Source organism: Callorhinchus milii, unplaced genomic scaffold (assembly GCF_018977255.1).
Source record: "Callorhinchus milii isolate IMCB2004 unplaced genomic scaffold, IMCB_Cmil_1.0 Scaffold1, whole genome shotgun sequence".
In the NCBI taxonomy this organism is placed as follows: domain Eukaryota; kingdom Metazoa; phylum Chordata; class Chondrichthyes; order Chimaeriformes; family Callorhinchidae; genus Callorhinchus; species Callorhinchus milii.
Window position 1 is genome coordinate 96,034,113 of NW_024704742.1, and position 13,334 is coordinate 96,047,446.

A 13,334-nucleotide genomic window follows, 5' to 3' on the forward strand; every position below is an offset into this window, starting at 1 on the left:
AGAATCAGGAGATATTTTTATTTAGACAGAAAGAATTACATAGACTGTACAGCATGGATACAAGCTGTTTGGCCGGCGTTTATACTCCATGTGAATCTGCACCCTTCCTAATTCCCTCTCACATCTCCTATTCCCCTCTTCCCCAATGGCTTTTGGTCCACATAATATAACTTTTATCTTCTGTTGTATTTACCCCTAGTGCAACACAAGTGTTTTTTGTTGCTTTTTAGATCATTTAGATCATTTCTCTCAGGCCCTTACTCCTGGAAAGGCCATGGCTGCGGCCAAAGGTTGTGGTATTATCTGAGTAAATCACTTGTGAGTGGTGGTTTTGTTGGAAAACAACTACCTCAAGACATGAAGATGCTATAACTCACTCATCCACTCACTCACTAATGGGCCATGTGGGTTATGTGGTCCCCATGTCACTCAGTGGTTTATTTATTAGTGAGCCACTGCTTACCACTGTTCATCCTCTGTTCATGACAAGGCTGGGAATTTGTGAAAGAACCTGGCATTGAGGGTTATATAAGCCTCCAAAACTGAAGATGAACTATACGAATACAATCCATTTCAATTCAATATAACTCAGAGGGAATTGCTCCCACCTCCTTTTCTCAATGTAATTAAGATTAAATACGTCTACCTGGTATCAATGGAGAAATGTGTTTGGTTTGACATGGCATATATTTTTCTCTTAAGCCATGGTTTCTTCTGTACTCACATGGCTGTGTGTGAATCAACGAGTAATATGGTTGTCAGAGCTGCCGGCATGTGCAGTAAAGTGATATGGTGCAAACACAAGACTCCTGGCCACTGGCTGTGTGGTTTGGTAAGTGATGTACCATGCCTGTGGAGTAGCCATGCCCTTGCAGGCTGCAAATGCATCTGTGTGGTTACCCAGTCAGGTGACAGACAGCTAATCTTTCTCCTTCAACCGCCTGCTGCTTGCTATATCTCCTCCTTTGCTCTATCCTGTGTCACAGCCTATTAGGTACCAAGGAGAATTGGTGGGAAATTGCCTTCAGATTGCAGGAAATTGCATCTCCAGCCCTTAAGACTCTCCTGAGTATCACGCCCATCTACTGTAGCTATTAATACAACACAGTAAAGCTGGTCTTTACCTCAGTGTAAAGTAACTAATATATCTCATTAGCTGCATCGAATTGTGTGTTACATGTAATGGCACAAAAGAGATTCATAGTTAAGTACTAATGGAGATACGATTGCTGAGCGTTGGAGCATAAATACCACATGATGTTAGAATTTTTAGGAACAGGATGAGAACATTCGTACCCAACCAACCCATTTGTTTATAACAGAGCACCCATAACAAACACACATCTTAAGGCATTTAACAGGGAATTGCTATAAAGTGTGGTGACTATGTTATGTAGGCAAACACAGCAGAATCAAATGTTTGTACCGCAAATTCCTACAAACAGCCATGTAATGAATGGACACATTTTTATCTGGAGAATTATTGGCAAGGACACTTTCACTTGTTCAACAAGATCATGGGACCCTTAATGTTCAGTTGAAAAGACAGACCATGTAACATCTCATTGGAAAGACACACATCTAACAATGCAACACTTTCTCAGGGATGCATTTGTGTGTCAGTGTGGAATATGAACTCAAGTTCCACCGTGAGCCTTGAATTCACAGCCTTCTGACCCAGAGATGAGTTCTGATATCTGAGCCAAGTTGATACCTGTTTATCCGAATCCCTGCTACCTATCTTTTGTCAACTTATCCCTCAATCCCTTCCCTTTCCAGTAATGCATCTGGTTGTCTCTTAAATCCATTTAGACTAATCACTTTAATGGCCTTCGCTGATTGCTAATTCCACAAGTCTATTACATTGGGTTAGACGCTGATCTCTGCCAATCTCTTGCTATGTGCCAGGAACCTCCGTTTGGATGCGATCCGACTTCATGGAAATTGTGATGAGATTGGCAGCCAAGCGGAGTCCCAATGGATTCTATACAGTACTTGGGAATGCTTTTGCGAATCTGCATGTAAATCTATGATATGAATTATAGCGAGAATCTAGATCTCCTGTAGATTGATTGGAAATCATGTACTTTACCCATTTTACAACATTTAAGATCTTGATTTATGGCAAAACAATGCTGTTTCTACATTCAGTGCAGCCACATAACAGAATTTTTAAAGATATATTTGTTCTTTCAAAGACTTTTGGTGTAAGTGACAAGTAAGTACCTTAGCTGTCTTGTACTAAGTCATTACAGTGTAATAATGTAAGAGCAAATAAGAATGTGTGCATTCTTCATTGGTTGCAATTCAGCAGAATAAGTGTTGGCAGCAGAGGAAGCTAAGTGTTAAATCGCTTTCTGTGGAGAAATGGCTTTCTGTGGCCCAGATTAGGTTGCTACCTGGGAGTTCATTATTCCCACGACACGAAGGATGTTCTTTACTGGGGACCCTTTTCATTTTAATGGGCTGAAACAAACTGAATATTTTTTGTGGATTGTAGCCAAGTCCTAGTCAATCAAAGTGCTGTGTCCTAATTCTCCATCATCCACTGTGCCTGTCAGACTGCGTGCTGGTGGATATATTTTATTAGTCATAATGAGATGTGCACCATTATAGAGTGTAGATCTTTGGAAATCAGGAAAACCAGGTAAATAGATTGTACAAAACTATTTGGGCTGGTTCTATGGTGCCAAAATTATATGTCACAAATTATTTCTGCTGATATTATCACATGCCACAGTTTTAAGCCCAATAATGTTTCCCTTCTTAACTCGGCTGAATTCTGTCATGTGATCTGCAAGGAAAATACTTCAAGAAAATAGGATAAACTGAAAGTTTAAACCGCACGGGTGTTTATGTCATACACTATATTCCTACAGACTCAAGCTGGTGAAGTTAATATTCGAAACCTGGAAGATAATGCAAAAACAATGTAAGAGGCAAAGGCTATGACATCCCCCAAGGAGATGATCACCAATGGCTTGTGTGTTCCTCAGCAACAACCACAAATTGCATTTACATAGCGCCTTTCACATCTGGAGGGAGTGCGGGCACCTTGTGGACAACAATTCAGCCATTAGCAGATGCGAAAAGTTCTTCTTTCAAGGCGCTACATTGGCACACTCCTTGCATTGCTAAATGGCAGTGTGAATTGATTACTGGCAAAAACAATTAAAACTGTCATGCCCATACATCAAGTTCTGGCATTCTCCCTCCCCACACACTGGCTGAGTGATATAAATCCACTATTGGTTATAGAAATAAATTACATACATTTAATGGAGTCTAATTTGCAGTATTTCATAACATAATCTCTTAATATGGAATCAGAGTTGCACAAACAGGGACGCTTTCGCAAAACTGGAATACATCACACCTGCCCACGTGTGGGAACTCCTCTCTGACAAGATGTGCTTCCACTGCAGAGTTCCCACACTCCACAGAAATTTTAATAATAATCCTTGCATTTTATATAGTACCTTATCACATTGGCAAGACATCCCAAAGTGATTTACAGGATTCTATTGTTATGTGTAGTGACCGTATGTTTGTAGGCGAAGGCAGCAGACAATTTGTGGACAGCAAATACCAATAACCCTTGTATTTGACATAGCGTTTTTTTCACTTCGGGAAGATGTCTCAAAGTGCTTCGCAGGATTTACTGTAAAGTAGAGTAACTGTATATTTTGTGGGTGAATGCAGCAGCCAATTTGTGCACAGCAGTTTCCCATAAACAGTCATTGATGTGAATGACCAATTTTATTTGGGGGAATTGTTGGCCAGGGCACCAGCAGAAACTCTCTCCTCTTTTCAACTAGTGTCATGGAATTGTTGTCATTCACCTGAACAGGCAGACAAGATAATAATAATCCCTCCAAAAAACCAAAAAACAATAATAAATTGGTCATTTTCAATCTACGACTGTTTGTGGGACATTGCTGTGCGCAATTGGCTGCCGCGTTCGCCCACAAATATACTGTCAATTCACTTTACAGTGTGTTCTGTGAAGCGCTTTGGGACGTCCTCCTGACGTGAAAAGCGCTATATCAAATGCAAGGATTATTATTATTATTATTATTAAGATCTTGATGTAATGTCTCATTAGAAGGATGAAATTCTTAATGTAATTAAAATATCTTGCAAATTAGACATCCTGTATTTATTTGCCATAAAGCTCTTTATATTGCTTTATTTACTTTTCTGGAAGCTGTAATTGAGCGATTCAGATGATAGTGACAAAACACAAGGATGACATGCACATGGATTATTATTGCCATCTTAACCCTATGATAAAATTGCAGCCACATCCGTCACTCTTCACTGTATAGAAATCTACCTGTCAAGTTAATTCCTTTGAATTCATTATCATCAATAACTTTGAGCTGCCATGCAGTTGGGTGTAAATCATTGTTTGTCACACGTCGGCAGCAATAGGGTACTTGAACCTCAACAGGCAGACGTTCTGGTCCTCCAGGCTCTTACAGTTTATTGAGAGCTGATATTAATAAATAATCCTTGCATTTGATATTGCACCTTAACACATTGTTGAGACATCTCAAAGCACTTCACAAGATAATAATAATAATTCTTGCATTTGATATAGTGTTTTATCACTTCATTGAGATTTCTCAAAGTGATACACTAAATATAAAAGATAAAAATTTATAAATACCTGTATGTACAAAATATATAAAGGATATACTGTACAATAAAGTAGATTGCCTGTGTGTTTTGTGGGTGAAATGATAATGGATCTTCAAAAAACTGATGCTTGGAAGTGATGAGGTGCACACTCTCTATATGTAGCCCATCCACGCTTAAAATGCATGAATGTGGGACTAAGGGGTTAATGCCCGGCCATCCACCTCATAGGGATAAATCTGCTCCATCTGAAACACCGACTAGCCAGGGCCATATTCATTGTTTGAAGAAATGCTGATGGCCTGAATGGCAGTAATTAGAAGTTAATGGGGACGGCTGTTAATTCCACAACACTTGCCTGGTGAGAATGACAGTTTGCATCCTGTAGGCTTGCTGTCTCAACTAATGGGTCTGAGTATGTCTGGTGACAACAGAAAACATTCAAGCAGCAACGTAGAAGCTAATATGTGGATAGATTTCATTGACTTACGGTTAAGGGTGTAACTATGAAGGAATCTTCTCTGCTCACTCTCTCTGTTGCTGTATTTATATTTCAAGAGTATTCATTAGCAACTTGTTGTAATACCCTAGAGTGCAGAATCTGGACTGGAGAACTCTCTTCCTTTATACTGGGGGAAGATCTGTGAACTTCCACCCTTTAGACTGAAGGCAGATCTGTGAACTGAGAACATGGTCATCCATATTTGGGCAGACAGTAGTGCCATCCTACTGGCACTAGAATGGCAGTACAGATGTTGCGTTCCTTACTCCACATGCCTCTGTTTACCTAGCAGTAAGTAGGAACCCAGTTCTTAGTCAATTGGTAGATTGCTTTTCTGGGGGTAATAATTCCTTCAAAAAAATAATAAATTGGTCATGACTGTTTGTGGGACACTGCTGTGCGCAACTGGCTGCCGCATTTTACCCACAAATATATAGTCAATTTATTTTACAGTATATTCTGTGAAGCGCTTTGAGACGTCTCGAAGACGTGAAAAGCACTATATCAAATGCAAAGATTGTTATTATTATTAATTTCAGGTAGCTTTTATTTCTCTAAATGGTAATTTATGACTGGAACGGTTTGCCAGGAAGAGTGTTTGAGACCAGGAAGCTGAACTCATTTAAGAAACAGCTTTATGCTGTAATGGATGGATGGATGGTAGGGTGGGTATTCTGGAAGGATGATATCAGATGGGCAAAGGATCTTTTTCATTTGAAAGTCTCTTGAGATCTTATGAACTAAGATAACATTTGAAATTTGGAGTGAGCCACGGGACCTGTGAGCTGATGCATGCCTCATTGAGTCACTGATCTTATCGCAGTCTCTGTTAATAAAAAATGTGCAAGACACTTAGGACAACAACCCTAGGATCCCTTTAACAGCCCTGACTTGTCCATGCAAGAAAGATAAAGGTGCAAAGCTCCTTTGTTATTCTTCAAGATTTAACATATCACTAAACTAGTGTTGAGAAAGAAATTGGAAAACTAATGACTTTCACACCAAATAGTCAATGTGTATATATAATATAACTGCCACAGTTGTTGTTATAACATGCTGCAATTTTAACCTCAATAATTAATTGCACCATATTTCTCAAATCCTCTGCATTGCATCAGGAGAGGTGTGAGTTAAACATCAAGTCAATGGGATATTCACAAATGCTTATGTAAAGTGGTGGCTGATAATGATCATTTTTGCATTTGATATAACTCCTTTTATGTCACAAAGACATCAAGATTTACAGTGACGTGTAGTAATCGTGTATTTTGTAGGCAAGCACCACATTTATGACCTGAGACGGCCTTGCAGCTGGAGTAATTTATACAGTATTATTTGTATAAGTAAGACTTTTCCTTACAAACATTACAATACACAATACAGTTTACATTTATATGGTGCCTTTCATATTGGGAGCACATTCCAAAGCACAATGCTTTGGGGGAAAAAAAAGGCTTATGCAGATTTTTTCATTCAGTCAAAATGAACTCCACGCTTGTTACTTTACAAGGTTTAATTCAATCTGAATTAAAGAACTCAGTTTAAAATCAACCTTGGAGTGTCTGTAGTCTTCAGGTGACTGACTGTGTGCCTGTGTCCTCACATTTGCTTTTGACACTATTTTAAGGATGAAGTGCTGGTTTAAGGCAGGCTTATTTGTTTGTACTGTCTCGTCGCACTGTGGGAAATGTTTGTCCAATGCATGAATGTTCTTTACTTTAAGTACATAGAAGACCTGCTAGTTCCACTCCAGCGCATCACACTCATGACTTCAGCCCACGCTCTCAGTTCAGACTGAAGTTATGGAGTGTTTTAGGTTTCGAAGATCAGAAACAATTCTTTGCTTGAGTCTGACTGGGGAATTATAGCCAATGTTGTCTTATTTTCCCTGATTCCACAGGTGATGAACTCCCAGCTTTGTGTTCCTCGCCTCTTCTGCGTATGAAGCTGAGTCCCGCAAGTGTACAGTTTTTCAGGTGCTAGGTGTGCCTTACCTGTCCTAACTCTTCATAGGTGAGCCTTGACAGTGATTGACAGCTAGATGTACTAGATGATTTTAATTTTAGGACGTACATTAAGTGGCTTTGGAAGAGAACCTCCTAACACTATACCAAGGAGTTAGATAACAACAACTTATTGCATTTATATAGCTTAACAGCTGTGTGGATTGACACAGAGCTGGAAAGGGGGTTGGGGTGAGAGAAGGTGACTGAAGGCATCATCAAAGAGGAAAGTTTTCAGGTATGATTTGAAGCCAGATAAAGAGGGGGCAAGATGGAGGGATTAAGGCAAAGAATCGCAGAGATTCAGAGCATGTTGGCTAAAAGCACGGCTGCCAATTGTGAAGTAGTGGGGACTGGAGAAAGTGATATAAGGTCTCCACTTGAATGAACCAGATCTTAAAGACACTTGCCATTCCCCGGGGGTGGGGGAGGTTGATAAAAGTCAATGATATTTAAGAGGAGTGCTGCAGTAAGAACAACTTGGAGCACATTTTGAAATTTTTTTCTCCATTCAATGCAGTTGGATATTAGTTTCAATGGTAATAGAACAGGTTGCATCAATTCCAGGATGTAGAATGTGCATTTAAACAATGTAGGGAAATAGTGTGAAACTATTTAGATGAGAGAGCATTATGATTACTAATAATATTAATAATTATAAAATATATTATATATATTTATATATTGGATGAGACGTTAAACTAAGGTCTTGTCTGCCTGTTTGGGTGGATGTTAAAAATCCCATGGCAATATTTGAAAAGAGAAGGGAGTTTCTCCTGATGTCCTGGCTTACAATCCCCAAATTAAAATTGGTCACTGATACCTTAGCTCTGTTTGTGGGACATTGTTGTGTGCAAACTGGCTACCATGTTTAACCTACAAAATATACAGTTAATCCACTTTACAGTATATCATGTGAAGCACTTTGAAACATCTCAATGTGACAAGGCACTATATCATATGCAAGGATTATAATAATTATAATAATAATAATCCTTGCATTTGATATAATGCCTTATCGCATTGTCAAAACATCTAAAAGCACTTCTCAGGATTTACTGTGAAGTGTAGTGACTGTGTATTTGTAGGCGTAATAATCACTGTTATGTTTCAATCTCTTCTGCTCCAACACAATTCGTCCTCACTAATAGCTGGCCTTTTATAACCGCACAACTAAACATCAGCAGATAAAGAATGAGAAAGTGAATGCAAAACCTTGGTGCACAACAGGCAGCTAATTGGCATAACTGGCTGAGACTCTCTGTGGCATGTTGGAACAAATCTGAATGTTGGGGGTGTTGAATAATGTCCTGACTACCTATCATTATTATTATTATTATTACTGGTAGATAAGTTGGAACCACATTTTTAATTAATTATAGACTTCTCAAACAGGGTGTGTTAACAATAAAAACAATCGGAGAATATATTGATATTGAGAACCTCAATATAGTTGCCAGATTCCGCCACTGCCTCACCCCTCAAGCTGCCGAAACCCTTACCCACGCATTCGTCACATCAAGGCTCGATTATGGAAATTCCGTCTTCATCGGCCTTCCCAACGCTTCCCTTCACAAGCTGCAGATCATTCCAAACTTTCCAGCTCATGTCCTCTCCCACATCAGTCTCCGTGACACCATCACTCCCACCCTCGCCTGAGTCTACTGGCTCCCCATCCCTCAGAGGATCGAATTCAAGATCTTTGTCCTCACTTTCAAGGCCATCAATGGCCTCGCCCCCTCCAACCTCTCTGACTTGCTGACTCCCTACCAACCTGTCCGCTCCCTCCGTTCATTGGGCTCCGGCCTGCTCCATGTATCCCGCTCGACCTGCCCTACCATCAGTGGCCGAGCTTTCAGCCTCTCTGCCCCCACACTCTGGAACTCCATCCCACAGTCCCTTCGCTTCCTCCTTTGCCTCCTTCAAGGCCGGTCTCAAGACCCTCCTCTTCGATCGTGCCTTTGGTTGCCCTCCCACCTCTCTGCCTTCCCTCACTCCAATCCCACCCCTCCCCCATGCTCGGGTCCTGACCCCTGACTGTCCAGTGCCTTGGGATGTCCTCTCGACGTAAAAGGCACTCTATAAATGTAATTTTGTTGTTTGTTGTTGTTGTAGTTTAAATGGCAAAGAGAAGGTGTGAGAAAATTACCATGGTCTACATTTTAAAATGTAACCCATAAAATTGTATGAGTCCTTTTCTGAGAAGTGTAACATTTTACTTTTTCATGTCACTGTCTGATAGTTATGACTTGACACAAGGGAACCTTCGTCTCAGGTAAAAACACTCACCTGTCACTGAAGATTGCTTTAAAATCTCATTGGAAGGAATTCCAAGTTTGATAGGTAGTAAACTAGTTCTGGGTCACTTTGGGGTGCTTTCAGCAGGAAAGACTCAAAATAACATATATCATTCTCGTGCTTCTTATATGTAGTTTTACTCAACACCTTCTCACCCACTGAATTACTGGCTTTGAAACCAAACTGGTGCAGAAAAAACAAGAAATGGTTGATTGCACCAGACTGGATCAGTTTTGCCCCTCCAATGTTCTGAAGCTATTAACTTGTGATGGGAAAATAATCTGTGGGCACTGATTCTGATCCTGTTCTCATCTGGAGTGAGTCTGATTGTGTTTTCATTTGACATCCACATACACCTCCCAGCACAGATACCCTTTTATATTTTAGAATATGAAAGGGAAAACAGAAAGAGCAGGTAATTGGTATTAGAGCGCTTAGTCCACGATGAAGAACTCGCACCAGTTTAGCCTGATTGGCCCACATTCCCCCTTCCAATACTATAATTTCCATGATTCTATGACTCTGTGCAGCAGTGTGGATATCTCTCTCCATCATCCTATCTTACTCTATGTTTTTGTGTGATGAGGTTTTGTACTTTAGCTCTGTTAAGTTTCTATTTTTATTTCTATCATTACAGCTTGTGTACCTGGACAAATCGTGGTAAAATCACTCGCCACATATACATGCAGACAGAAACTTGGGGAAAAAAGGGGATGGATAGATAGATAGCCCTACACCCAGATATCGATTTTTAGCCTCATTTACCCAAATAAGGGCTTAAAAGCCAGCCTAGACTATCCCTAGGATAGTCCCCTAGAAATGTATTGACATTCCAATACAGTGCTGGGGGAGTGCTGCATTGTCAGAGTTGGAGTCCTTCAGATGAGGCGTTAAATCAAGATCCTATCAATGCTTTTTCAGATGGAAGTTAAAGAATCCATGGTACTATTCGAAAAGAGAAGGAAGTTTCTCCTGGTCACCTCGTCAACCATCCCCTAGATAAATATTGTCATTCACTTTACAACTGTTTGTGGGACATTGAGTTTCCAAATTGGCTGCCGTGTTCACTTATAAATACTTTGAGATATAAGAACTTTGAGATATCCTCACACGAAAGCTATATGAAATTCAAGCATAATTATTTATTCTATTTTTTTATAACCATTCCTGCAAACACTCTGTAAAAATAGAAGTAAAAAGTAAAAAAAACCATATGTGGGTTGCTAAAGGTCTGAATGCACAAGCAAATGACACCTTACCCCCCCAACCTCATTTTCTGGTTGAGATTCAAATTGGTGTCTAAGGTAGCTCACGCCAGCAAGCAATGATCATCCTGATGATGATGATCATTGTGGAGTCCTGTAGCTCAGTGGTTAGAGCACTCGCTTTGCAAGTGAGAGACCTGAGTTCAATTCCAGGCAGGGCGAAACCTTGGGCAAGTTTCCTTACTCCACACGCCTAATAATAATCCCTCCAAAACCAAAAACAATAATAAAATTGGTCACTTCAATCCACGACTGTTTGTGGGACATTGCTATGCGCAATTGGCTGCCGCGTTCGCCCACAAATATACAGTCAATTCACTTTACAGTGTGTTCTGTGAAGCGCTTTGGGACATCCTCCCGACGTGAAAAGCGCTATATCAAGTGCAAGGATTATTATTATTATTATTATTAATATTATTATCCCTTGTCTAGCTCATCAGAAGTAATCATTGCAATTTCGAAAACAATTTGGTAAAAATAAATGTTTTTTTTAAAAATTAGCATCAATTTAAAATTTTGCTGTTGCAGTCGGGGGGAAAATGAAGCTTAAGCTTTTTGCTACTGGGATCTGTAATATGAAAGTTGCTTCTGCTACATGTAAATTATCTTACTTTACACCTGGAGCAACTTGCACTGTTTCCTTCTGAAAGTGTGTGATATGAATATTCCCTTCATGCCAAGAGGCAGATAATCAGCCAGTGGCATTTCATAAGCTGCATTATTTCAGGACCTTCACAGGAAATATTTAAAGCACAGGAGTGTTATTTGTTACAACACTGATAAAGGATATTTAGCTGATGCCATTTTCTATAAGCCTTTTATGCATGGGAGTTAAATGCTTTTGTTTTTTTTCATTAAGACACCGTATCATAGCTGATCCTCTGCTGGGCATTACCTCAAATAAATCACATAAAATACTTATGATTTTCCACACATCTGTTATTGGTTTTGCTCCATACATCATATCGCCACAGGTTCAGAGGGTTGTAACTCTTTCCTGATCCATAGCCTCTTAAAGCACTCAATTATATGGCGAGCAAAAAACAATCCTTATTTGCAAATAATTGGGGTGAAAATGGGGCATGTGATATAACAAATTATCATTGCCACATCCCATTCTGCATTTTTCACTCAAATGTTTTTAAAATTTTCTGATTTGCAGAACTATTGAGTATTTCTGCATTTAAAAGTAACCACCAAACCAAACATTTAATTTGTCCAGTGCATATACTGTATTAAATAGTCATGGGTTTATGGATATACACTTTGCAAGATGTTAGCTCATGATTCCAATTGAATAACAACAACTGCATTTGTATAGTTCTTTTCACATCGGATGAATTTCTCAAAGTTGTTCGCACAATGATGGGGATAAAGGCCAATTTGAAGTGTTGACCAAATACATGATCAAAGAGATACAGTTTAAGAGGGTTTTAAAGGTAAGGAGAGAAGGCACAACGATTTGGAGAGAGATTTTCAGAGAAACGGGGGCATTGAGGCTGAAGGTTCAACAACTCTGAGGGGATAGAGCATCGAAGAACAAAGATCAAGAGTTGGAAATTGGTTTCCACTAATTCACAGTCACAGCTTTCTTTGCACTTCTCATATGAACAGAGTGGTTTTATTCTCAAAGGTTAGCTCTTGCTATTGAACCAAGACTTGTTCCATCTGGTCATAAAATCATATATCAGAGTACTTTATTCGTGCATGTGGATGTTTAAGTAGGCTCCTCTAATTGATATAGTGCAAGTAGTGTTTTAAATATAAAACGACAACTTCAACATGCATTTACAGAGCACTCTGTATGTAGGATAACAACAACAACTACTTGCATTTGTATAGTGCCCTTCACCCGGGGCAGCATTTCAGAGCGCTTAACGTATCAGAGCGCTTCATAGTGACAGAGTTGAAGGCTGAGCTAGAAGGAGGAGGGGTGGGGTAGTTGACCATAGATGCAGTCAATAGGATTTACAGTGGGATTTGAAGATAGATAAAAAGGGGTTGAAGAGGAGAGATACAGGCAGAGAGTTACAAAGTTTGGTGGGGTAATGACTGAAGGCTTGGCCACCGGGCAAAGTGAAGCACCCTGTGGCATCCTCCTAATGTGAAAGGTGCTGTATAAATGTACATTATATTATTTGTAATGTAAAGTCTCAAATAGGTTCATGGATTATTGTCAAATATAGTGACTGTTTTGATAATCAAATGTAGCAGCCAACTTCCACATAGTAATGTATCTTGAAGAGAATGACACATTTTCTGGATAGTTGTTGACCAGAATACCTTGGGAAACACCCTTCTCTTTTCAAATACTGCCACAGGATCTTTAAGGCCCACCTGTTGAATAGGCAGACAGATCTTTGATTCAACCTCATATGAAAGACAGCATCTTTGACAGTGTAGCACAACCCCCACTCTCGGACTGCACTGTGTCAGCCTGTGCTGGCGTGAACTAAAAGTTCTGATGTTAAACTTGAACCTACAACCTTCTGATCCCCTACTCAAGAGTCTTACTATTTGAGCCAAGCTGACACATAGCTTTGCTTTGACTGTGTGTGTTGGTTTAGGTACCTATGACAGTAAGGCTCAGCAAAACTCTGATCCAATTCCTTTGACAATGTCATC